The sequence below is a fragment of the Mya arenaria genome, chromosome 2 (genome assembly GCF_026914265.1).
Source record: "Mya arenaria isolate MELC-2E11 chromosome 2, ASM2691426v1".
NCBI lineage: Eukaryota > Metazoa > Mollusca > Bivalvia > Myida > Myidae > Mya > Mya arenaria.
The window spans coordinates 28470116-28482996 of record NC_069123.1 but is presented as its reverse complement, the minus strand read 5'-3'; positions in this window follow the sequence as shown (position 1 = coordinate 28482996).

The window sequence follows — 12881 nt, the reverse complement described above, 5'->3', positions numbered from 1 at the left end:
AACATGAACACATTGACACATCAATGAAAAAAATGTTGATACGGATTTAAATAAATATGTAAGCCTATAAATCATGAACTAACGAGAACAACGTTTATTAATTCCAAAATCTTACAAATGGTTTCCTTCATATAACGGAAGATTTATCACGTATACCAAATAACTGGAAGCGATCATTCGGGGTTTCATTTTAAACCGTTTGAAAAGTTAAGTTTGCCTTTAACTTTGTATTGTACGAGATAACATATAAGACATGCTAATAAAGGACGACCGCAATGAAGAGTTATGTTTTTACAATTATTTGGCATTCTGAGGAAAGGTAGCTGAATTAAGGATTGCAAATCGGTACAAAGCCACAATAGATCACCGGAAGCAACAGTACAAGCCATTTCGACTTATGATCAATAATTTAAACTTAATTAAATTATAAACTTATATGAATATTTCAATATCGATTTATTAATGGGATGTCTGGCTTAACAGGGTCGGGCAGAGGATTGTGTCCCCTCACCCTTTGTCTGAGTATTTCATAAACCGATGCAATTTGACGTATATTTTAAAATATTTTAAGGTAAAAAAGTAAGCAAATCACACCCACACTGATAAAAACACGTTTACATTGAAAAATCAGTCGGGGAACTTTTAAATCTGCATATTTTTATTTCAATTGATACAACAGTTTCAAACGTATTGTTTTTTTCCAGTTTGCAGATAATTAACTTCAATTTTGTACAGTTTGCGCTGTTTAATCGAATAACACCGTATCTCAACGGAGTCATATACTGAAATTAAACTGCATTAACTAGTATGAACAAGTATGAAGTGCTGTTTGTATCATTCCTCAATGATGATGCTATTGATAGGGTTGTTTTCATTGTTTTAAAAATATATTTTAAGCGAAACAGTGTAGGTTTTTAGGCAAAATGCAGATATAAGCATAAAGTTATTAACCCAATATTGTTCCGCATATTTCTAGTTTTTAAAGATTACAACAACCTAATCGATAATCGATTCGACATTAATTTAATCATTGGCATTAAACGATCGATTTACGTCAGAACTTGATCATCGTCTTTCCCTAACTAAGCCTAAATTGCAGTATTAAGATCTTACTATTTGAACGTCATATTGCAGGGAAAAAACATTGCAGGCATACTGAATGTGTGTATTGATAAATACAAGTTTAATTTAAGAAATCAAACTGAAAATCGACGCCGACTGGATCAACAAGAAGCCTTATCCAGACGGGAATAAGTAACTAAAGAAGGAAATGCTGAATACAATCATATAGAAAGAAGTCATAATATTATTGAGCATACAGTTAAGAAAAAAACATCCAATCGGTCTTCTTGATACACCTAAAGTAATATAATATGTTTCTAAGATTTATAAAGTAATAAGTAAACTTTCTGAATTTGACAAAGTCGCTAATACAATTTAAATTCACCAATTCCTGTAAAAAAATACCTAATTTGTAGTTGGTTTCTACGACACTATCCCTGCGCTGTAATATCTAATGTGGGAAATTAGGAAAGCAAATATGGTCGTGCTAATAGTGTCTGTATTCGGTGAACAATTGGTATAAATCAGTTCCCATTGTATTATTCAAACATACATGCGTGAAATGTCTTGGAATATTTATGTAAATAACTACAGAAACTTGCTCAGAAGCCAAAAGTTTAAACAAATCCAATTTGAATACTGGGTTTATATGGTCATTTCCCAGCAACGTCTCAATCGCTTTATATATTTATAGGCAAATATGATTTATTAATGTAACATCGCTAAAATTAATTCTATTTTTGTTTCGCACCCGCCAAGAAAAAAAAAAAAACTGTCACTGACAGTTATTCTCAAATGAAATGAAAAATACGGAAATCTGCCGATACGTTTTGTTTTCTTATCTAAATACGGTTTGTTAGAATACAAACATAAAGAAAAATGGACTTGGTTATTACCTGGCTATATCAGAAAGAAATGGTTAGCGGAAGCAAATAGTTCCTTATATAATTTAGAATACACCTTAGAAAAAAACATTCAATCGGTCTTCCTGAAAGTAGAGTAATATAGTATGTTTCCCCTAAATCCAATTTGCATGCTGCGTTTTATTCAGTCATTTCAAAGCAGCTTGTTGATTTATTTATTTATTTTTAGGCAAATATGATTTATTAACGGTATAAAGCATTGCTACATTCCATTGTATTCTTGTTTTGCACCCGCCAAGAACAACGTTGGTTATCAAAACTGATTTATCGAATCTGATGGTTCGCTATTTTGTGTTCAATATTTCACAGAAGCATGTCTAAAGAAAATCTCAATAAAACAATTCTGGCCTTTCAATAGCGCATCTATAAAAACATTTCGCTCCGATTCGAATAAAGGATTTAATGGCGCACTATTACGGAGACTATGTGGCTATGGAAAATAGGTTTCCCGACCTAAAACAAGCCTTTCAATTTGAAATTGGCCATGTAAAATTTTGATATGCAATGCATATCTTTTGCTGTGATAATATCCTTTAAAGAGCAAAAATAAATGTTGAAATAATAAGGAGTATTTATTTTAACTCGCACGCTAATAGGTAGACGAACTCTGAGTACTGTGAATTGTCTCTCCTAAGCGGTGAACACTTGAGAATTCTCCACGTTTGTATTTATCTCATTTTTTTATAAAGGTGATTCTGTTCCATTTGGTATGAACTAAATTGTAATATACTTCTCATATAGCGTGGACATTGGTCAATGTCTTGTGTGAAGTATGATATGTTGTCTTGGTTTCTATTCTTCCCGTTATCTTATGTCTACGGCACTGTTTTTTTAATCGAATTATTGAGCACGATGTGGCAAATTCAGAAAGGAGCCAGGCAATAAAAAAAATAAGTCCTCATACTCCGACACTACGCTGAAGAAATGTCTAAGAGATATGTCCATTTTAATCCATCTATACTAGCTGACTAAAGCTAATATCTCAGCTAAAGGGGAGGATACCCAAAGTGACTTTCAGAAGACAAATTGGACCTCTTATGAAAGACATACAAGTTTGTTATAGTGATGTACTGCAATCGACTACGTTATTTATTTCGTACAGAATTAACGAGGAATCTTGTTCAGACGAACAATCTGAGAGGAAAATGCTTTTACTCATAACAAAATGGCCTAACATAATCTAAAATCTTATGGACTATAAAATGTTTTCTACTGCTTACTTTACAATAAGTAAAATGAGATCAAGAGACAGGTATCATGTTCATTAAAAGGATAATACAAGGCCACTGAAAGTTGATCATGTGAAAAGGGGAGAGGGCATTTTTATACGCTGGTTAACAACAATATTTTACTGTTTTTTTACAATTCCATTCAAAAACTTAAATTTACAATATTATTTTTATCAACTGTATCAAAATACTAAATAGTTTGATTAAGTAAGACATAGAAAATGTATTAGATTCAATAAACTGAATGAATAATGTTACTCTTCAATGAATGCATCTGACGTATAAATATCTGGTTTACCTCCCCTGCTAATTAATATGACATAGATAACATTTCTTGAACTTCGCAAACAGTTAAAATAATGTGTTTTAGAATTGGTTCAAGGTCATTAGTGGTAATAATGACCCAACATGATTATGATTCTGGAATGGTTCCAAAAGGGTCTGTGTAATATCTCATGATTTCATGAGTGCTTGGATACAATTTCAACGACATCATTTCCGAAATGACGTAGCATTTTAATCGTTTTAAATCAAAGAGCTTTGTTTTAGTTTAAGATCGCGATAAATGTCACCTCGTGAACACCTTAAGTAAAAGCTTTTGTGCTTCCTCGGTGAAATATGTTCAATATTAATCTATATCTCGCTTTTCAAGAAAACAACCCGGTATCATAGCATTGGTTTGCAATAACTTCATGTTTTGCAGACAATTAGAATGCAGCAATAAAACTTTATTGACATTCTTAACACCGGTAAAAGCAGTTTTTAATAGTGACAGAAGCGGGATTTTGCATCAGCTTTTAAAGTTCCTTCTTTATCTCATATTGCTTATCTTGCTCCTTATGTTTTATTCATAAATTGCATGTCTACATTTCTCGTATCATTACCTCATTATATCATTTGATTATTCTCGAAATCTCGTTGGAGAACCTTTCCATCTAAAATAACAATTCTTTATTTTGTATAACGCGTCGGAAATCTACAGATATTATAATTAAAGAACCCAGAAAGAAATAATTGATGACATCAATATTGAGATCGATCGCTTGAACAAATGATTAAATACGTCGATATTCCATTGGCTCATACCAGCAAGACATAACGCACTGTGCGAAAGGACAAGTTTACAGCCTCTACATAATTTAATTGGTACACCAACTTACTGAAGTACCTTTCATTATTATTGTATAACGATTTGGCCTTTTTTATATCTTTCTTCTGAAAGGCTTGTCAAAAAAGACTCCCCAACAAATAGGTAAATGAGATCAACTTCTATATCCATTGGAATTAGCAGCCCAACCCGGGAAAAATACTGCAATTATCTCATAAGAATGATGTTATCAAACTCGCAGACGTGCATTGCTTTCCAATTTATGTCAATAAATCCACTGTGTACCGATCGATCCGTTCCTAAAACATCATGCTACACGTATACTCAATTGTTATTAGTTTTAATAGTATGTGTTAAAGGGACTGTACACCAGAATGGCACTAAAGTTATTTTCTGTAACGAATCTCAGAACAATTATTCAATAAACTGTTTTACTCTTTGATATCATTATTGTATAAAAATATGTGGGAATATTTAAGCTATATACCTAACTTGGTAATATCACGTGATAACATCGACTAGCAAATCACGCATAAGGAATGAATTCTACTAGATATGTCTACCTAGTAATCTTTTTAAAATACGAAAAAAACAGCGAAAACTAAATTAATTGTAAACTATGTGGTACTTCAGTTAGTAAGTTTCAATGTATTGTACACATCGATACCAAGTTTATGTCAGTTTTCGACAATTGTCTTTCTTTTTCGCTTTTTCATCATACGGAGTACAGCCCCTTTAAATAATGTAGGTGACATATTTCTGGCTTAAGACGTACAACCCTGTAAATTATTTCAACACAGTGCCATATAGTTGTTTATTGGCACCAAAGACATATGTGCTTGCTTCGTTCTCGTATCTGACCTATATTTAATTATTGAGATTTATCTAAAGGGACCCATTTCTTTCATTTTCCTACATAAATTAAATTAAAAATCAAACTGAAATTTGGCAAATATATGTTTTCGAATTTCGTGACTGCCATTGTTTTTTTCTTATGATTTTAAAAACTTAGGTTATTCAACTGACGCTCTCAACTTAAATCTTGTCTAGGAATAACATAATTTAGAGTTTCAAGCAATTGTTGATATTGATAAGTCATGATATTTTCTTATGGAAGAAAGTTTTAGGAATTTGAAAGAATGTTTGGTTTTTTAAAAAAGCTATGACTCAATGCCATATGCCTTTACTTTCGATCGTTGAATATTTCTAAGTCTGTACATATATTCTAAGCAATTTTGGTGAAAAAGTTCTTAGTTTTACATTTCATTGTATTAAATGCTAAACATGCCTCTTTTAGTCACTGATAAAGGAAGCTGCATGATTCAATTGATCAGTTCATAAATCATTCATGTCGTATCTTTTATGATTACTGATGTCGTTTTATCCCAAAGGAGATCTTGGCAAATATTTATGTGTGCAAGAGGAAGGAAACCTAAAAGAATACACATTATCCCACGTGTTTGACATTTAAACGCATGGATTTTTTTTATTAACGTTTGCTAGAACGCCAATTATTTGCAAATAATTTACTTGAAGCATTTTAATCACTGAATTTTATTTTATAAGAATACATATATATATATATATATATTGCAATATTTAAATGTTCATTGCATATAAATGCACAATGTTCTTTTGTTCGTAACATATCCAACACGCTTGACAGTCCCGTGGTAGTTACTGACCAAAAGATTTTGATAAAACATTCTGCTTTTAACAAGCGTCGAGGATACACCTCTGTTAGGATTTCCTATCATATTTATAAAAATATATATTAACATTTTAAACTAGTGAAAAAGAATTGTTATCACTGTTATTGATTATCATCAGAATCAAATAATACACTTAACACTTGCATGTTGTTTTACTTGGAGACTTTCGAAGTGAGCGTTGGACAAATTATAGATATACAGCATTGCCTTAGATTCGACTAAGACAGTGCACGTCACCGTGTATTCCGGACATTACTTTTAAAACCCGTAACACGTTAGTTTTTCATCGGGTCATCACGTTTGATTTACTATAAATTACGGCATATACGTTCCAACTTTTGAAAACAAATGCGCTTGATTACATCATAAAATAGAAATAAAGCGACATTTTTGAAATAGCAAATAAAAACTCAAATGGACAAGTTAAAAATTGATGAAAAAATGATACGATGGAAACTGCAGTTCATTATTCCTTAGCTTTCAAATTTTGATGCGACTGAAGGCGAAATTAAGTTCTATAATACAACTTTGTCTGAAAGAGATTTATTTAAAATAGCAAGACGGTTCTCATTAAATATTTGATTTAGAGAGCGGGCGGTAATTTTATTTTCAAGAACTCGTTTAGTGTCTTACACTGGTCCTAAATTCCTCGCGCTCACATGGTTGTGAAAGTTGATTGTACGCTCCTCCTTTAATCAATCCCCAATTGAGATGATTCAAACATGTTTTCCAGTTTGAAACACCGAACAGCAAAAAATTTAAAACCTCCGTTAACTAATCGGATCCAGCTGTTTGTATTGAAGAAGTAGTATGTATTATGTAGTGAAGAATGCATTCCATTTAAAGTGCAAACTAGAAATAACCATATGGGTAAAGTATCAGATGTCCGAATAAGCTTGTTATTTCATTTAGCAATCGACAATAATGTTAAATGTTGATGCTTGTCGACCCAATGTTTTTATTTATTAGCATTTGAAACGTGTTGCATCGAAATAACTGACATTTCAAATAAAAGGTCAATCATACAATACAGACAAAGATAAAGCAGTTATAAGTTTTGTTCTTTGTTTCAACTGACATTCGAAGTGAAATGGTCAATTGTTCAATAAATCAATTTTAAAAGCGTGTTTGCAATTCTCTTTTATCGGTATTACACTAACAAATTCTTCCTCAACATTTAAAACTATTTCAAATGACACCCACACACATCCTGCCTCGCAAGATAATGGCCGTCAGGGCAACAGCATATCATTATGTATTCCGTCTTGTCATGCAAGAACGTGCTTCAACAATACTGTAGAATTTTTATTTCATTAAATGATAATTGGATTTGCTCACAAAACAATCAGGTGGAAAATACATAACCCAGCGAAATATTTATTTAGCTATTGTTAACTGACCTTAGATATTGGCGTCGCGAACTTAAAACCTCAATGTTACGATTTGGCTGTACAAAATCGCCCTGTAGTTCGTCTATAGTGTACGTATTTTTCTGGTCCTTCGGGATGATGAAGAGCTTCAGTCAAACACAATCTGCTCTTTTCTTCTAAAATCGCCTTCATAGCACATGGTTCATGCAAGGTGCACCGTTGCAATTACTTACACAGAGGTCAACTTCACCGTTGCCTTGTTCGGATGGGGAAATTACAGAAAGCCAAAAAAACAGATGCGTTAGATAATAGCTATACTCACGATACATTTGAACATTAGATTTGAGAAACCAGACATTCTTGAATGATGCTTATTCTTGGTTTGTGCATCATATTTTATCCCATTATAACTGGCGGGTTGATTGCAAAACTACAACTATTTCTTCAACCAAACTCAGACGGTAACAGCAGTTTTGCAGACGGTCTTGTAATTACCCACAAATGTCTTCTGCGTGCAGACGATATAATTGAATGATTAGGGGGCAATGGAATAATGTGGAAACCTCTGCTGAATCTTGAAACTTGACCAATATTTTGAAAGTGGCCATTTTATTAGATTATCGTGGCTGATCTCTGAAACATCCCTTTTATTGTGGCTTACAATAACACCATTATGATTTATGTGAAGTCGCCTGATAAGCATGGCAAGAAAAATCAGTGATGCAAAGCATCACAGGGTGCCTAGAATTAGTTTGTTAAATTGACAAATTCGTATGAAAATGGAATGATAAACAAAAGTAAATAAAACGAAATATTTATTATTGTATCGGTTTCAATTAAACACCTCATGGCGGGCTCTTGCCAAGTCGATATGTACATTTAGAGTGAAACGATTCACCAAAGAACATATTATGATATAGACCAGCAACATCATGACATGATATTTTGCGATATGCTTTGTTTGTTTGTTTGAGTTTATCACTGTCTGCCAACGCCTATTTGTGGATTATGGCTTGACCCCTCCGTGACGTCATATGGGTTAGTTTTCAATATTGGTCTTAATTCGGTCTAAAGAAATTGGTCAACTTAATGTAATTAACTGACAAAGTCAATGATGTATGACCCTAATATTAACTTAAGTTACATATTGAATTTCATCCCAGGACTTAGATTGTGTTGAAATGTCATAAGTGACATGAATCAGTATTACACATAAGACTGCCTTTCTTTAAAACTTTATCGTGGTTGTCTTTTAAAAACCTGTCTTAGAGGTCTCGGACAACACATGGTTAACGGCAAATTTAACGTATAGAACGTTTCTAAATGAAACTCCAAATGATCGCTTACAGTTATTGAGTATACATAATAAACCTTTCGGGAAGGGAACAGTTTGTAAGATTTGGGTATTAATATTCGATGTTCGCGTTAAACATATAGGTTTACATTTTTTTTTTATTTCCGTATAAACAATTTGATTCATCGATATTGTGTCAATGTGCACAAGTTTTAATCAAGAACAAAAATACACTTGAAGCTGTTGTCAATGACTTGCCAGCTTAACGGATCAATGTTGGAGTACAACACCGCTGATATCGAACGTTGACTAACAGCATTTGCTACATCTCAACGTCGTGATGAATTGCAAAAAGATTTTATCTTGTTAATCTGTCTCGAAGATCCGGCAATACAGGAAATGAAGCAATTTGGGCCGTTCAATCCCAAGCGCTTAGCCATTGGTCACAACTGGAAGTTCATGTACTCATATTCAATTCACTTTATATAGACGCATAGCAGATTAAATTGTAAAAAGAACTGTAACTGACAGTTGTTCCTAATAGTAATGGAAAATACGGAAGTCTGCCGATACGTTTTCTTATCTCAATACAGTTTTTAAAACTATAACTTTTGAGAAAAATAGATCGGGTTTTTAACTGACTAATTCAAAATTGTTGTTAAAGGAAGAAATCATGAGTATACAATAAGAGAAAACATCCATTCGGTCTTCCTGATGTTCAATTGAATCATTCTTATTGTTTTTGAACCCTGCCGTGGTACTATCATGGCCTTTCAATGCATCCTATTTAATACCTCTGACTATACCATTCTACCAGCTTGTGGCGGTGATTTTATTTTAGATTTTATGTCTTTACTTTATGAAAGGACCACAAACACAATTGCTTACTGTTTCATTCTTCATTTTTACAGTTTTAATTATTTTGATACCAATAAAAATTCACAGTAAATATCATAAATGGTGAAAAATAAGTTATATATTTATTTCCAGATGTTATCACATTCTAAATATTATAATCAAACAATTTGTCACAAGTCCAATTTACAATTTCTAGTCCGATGTTACACAAGTGCGATGTTATAAACATTTGTTTTATTAAACTCCTTTTAATTCACTTTTTAACTCTTTTTTTCTAACTTATTTTAATTCACGTTTTAACTCTTTTTATTTCTAACTCCTTTTAATTTTAATTTTTGACTCTTTTTATTTCTAACCCTAGTCTCATATAAAAAAGGCCCAACAAAGGCCTTTTATACTAGTATTTTACCGCCAAAACAAAGTGCACGAGTATGGTAGGTAGCACGAATTCAAGTGTTATTCGTGCGACACCGCCGGAGCAATGACACCGATGAAAGCACCGGTAGACTCATGGTATTTAGGTACAATGTCAACGGTGCAAATGAAATGTTATACTTAAATGATGCAACTGTAATATTGTAAAAAACTTAAGATGTTACAAACTTTATAACATAACAACTTTATAAAGTTTAAACATATGATAACCATTTAAAATCTGTATAACATAAGAACTATTGTATATTTAATTAACTCATGTTAAAGTAGAAGTCTGGTATTTCGCAACGTTCGCGACACAGCTAGGTATGTAGCTAATGTACTGTTATGGTGTTAAGAGAGTTTGTCAGAGTTGCATTTGATGCCAGTATTTTCAAGTTTCCGAGCTTATTTATCATGATACAAATAAACGATGTAAAGAGCATGAGGAGAATTTTTTTTAAATGAGATACCGAGACACTGCAAATACTATTAACATTCCACATAATAATAATCATAATAATATTTAAGTTTCAGTAAAGCCAAGCTTGTAAGAATACTGTTTTCTTACTTTTGGTGTAGTTTGTGCTGAAGAGCGATGAATTTTCAAATAGAAAATTAGCGATAACAACATGAACAGATTTTCAAAACTCATTTAGGTCACTAGCAGTTCATCCATCTCATACACAACATAATAAGTATCTCAACAGTATTGACATGCACGGATATGATATTTTTTTGAATGTTTTTTTTTTTTAAATACAATACAAATACAATTTTTTATTTCAATATTTTATTAAACAGACACAAGTCAAGTTGTCGAAAGCTTCAACGTAGGGCCTGAGCAATAAACACATAGCAACGACACAAACATCCGCAAACAATGCAAGAAACACGGAACATCAACTCAATACTCAACAAACAAACCTCAACATATATGTCGGGGGGGGGGGGAGTATCAAAAATGTGTTGGTTGCTAAAGTTTTGCATGAAGCAGAGTTAATACTTGATTTAATAACCATACGGCTTGTCCCTGTAATTTTCTTTTCATTCTATCATTAAAATTTCATCCTTACACTAGACATCGAATAAAATAGGTATGCGCTGAAAAATGAATATCTTGCATTTGATATTAAAACTCTCAGATAGTGTTACAAAAAATAGCATGCATGATATTCGTTCAAGTTGAGCAATTGAATATGTTTTCTCTAAAACATGGCTTCATCAATTTATAAGTAAAACTGGTGAAGTGATACTGTCGGTATTACAATTAATTGGATCAATTCCTGTAAGAAACTGCTACATAAAATTGAGTTAATTACAGCAACATTAATCCAACCCGTAGTTAGGAAAGTCAAATGCGGGTTTATTGAGAATGCATATATGATCGCGCTTATATTATCAGTATTCGTTGAACAATTAGTGAAAATTAGTTTTCGTTGTTTTATTTAACCGTCCATGAATAGAAATGTCTTGGAAATCTAATGTGCATGCCTTGTTTTATCGAGTAATTTCCCAGCAACGTCCTAATTGATTTATTTATTGATAGGCAAATATGATTTAGTTACGTAACATTACATCGCTGCATGCCATTATATTCTTGTTTTGCACACACCAAGAACAACGGTGGTAATCAAAACTGATTTATCGAATCTGATGGTTCGCTGTTCTATGTTCAATATTTCACAGACGAATGCACATGGACAATCTCAATCAAACAATTATAATCATTCAATATCGTAACTATTAATGGAGTTCGATTTGCTCCGACACAAGTATCGGATTTTATGGTGCACTGTTAACTGTGTGTATAATATGAAGGCATACAACAGCCATAAGATAAACCTGTAAACTTTCACGAATTGTTTTGTGTTAACCACTTAATTTTCGATATAATTATTCACGTTACTTTTTGGTAAGGTATATATCATACGACTAAAAACAGACTTGAAAGTTCCCAGTACTGCCACGTATTACCTATTTAGCTGGACAACATTAACAGGTTATCTGGTTATTGTATGCGAAATTCACTCAAAAATTAATATAATAACTGGTTAACGTAATAAGATCCGTGGTACCATTTATGTATAAATATATTTATACAACTGCTTATATCTACTTATTATTTGCGAATTTCACTTTGTAAGTGGTAACACGAATCGTATTACGTTAACCAGTTATAATGTTCCCTATCAAGTGGAATTTCCAAACCATAACTAGTTTACCTCTAAGCGCTGGAATGTATGTATAGCTAGGTGGTAAGTAGTTATCTTACGGCAGTTACATGCCACCATAGTACACTATATTGTCCGACCCACTAAACAAAAAGAGAAAAGCCGAAACATAGTTTGTACTTGGAAAAGGAGCAACGTCAAATTTCGATTATTTGACTCACCCGTTTTGCTGTAATAAAAATCTTTCAAGAGCAAAACTCAATGTTGAAATAAAAAAAGGATTATTAATTGTTACTCAAATGCGAATAGGAAGAACTCTGAGTATTCTGACTAGTCTTTCCTAAGCGGCGAACGCTTTAGAACTTTTCCATTTTGTATTTAACTCACTATTTTAAGGACATTTCTGTTCCATTTCAGATGAAATAAAATATTGTGTACATCTCATACAGCGTGGACATGTAAAGGATCGGTCATTGTTTTGTGTCAGCTGTGATATGTTGTCTTGGTTTATTTTCTTCCCGAACTCGTATTTCTACGGCACTGCTTTTTCTCTGGAATCATTTTGTACGACGTGGCAGAATCAGAGGGAAGCTAGCCGATAAGGAAATTAGGCGTCAACTTATTCTTCGACACAATGCAGGGTAGACGTTTGAGAAATATGTCCAATTTCATCAATCAATACTAGCTGACGAAAGGCAAGGCTTCTTAAAGTGACTCACCGACATATTAGGCCTCCA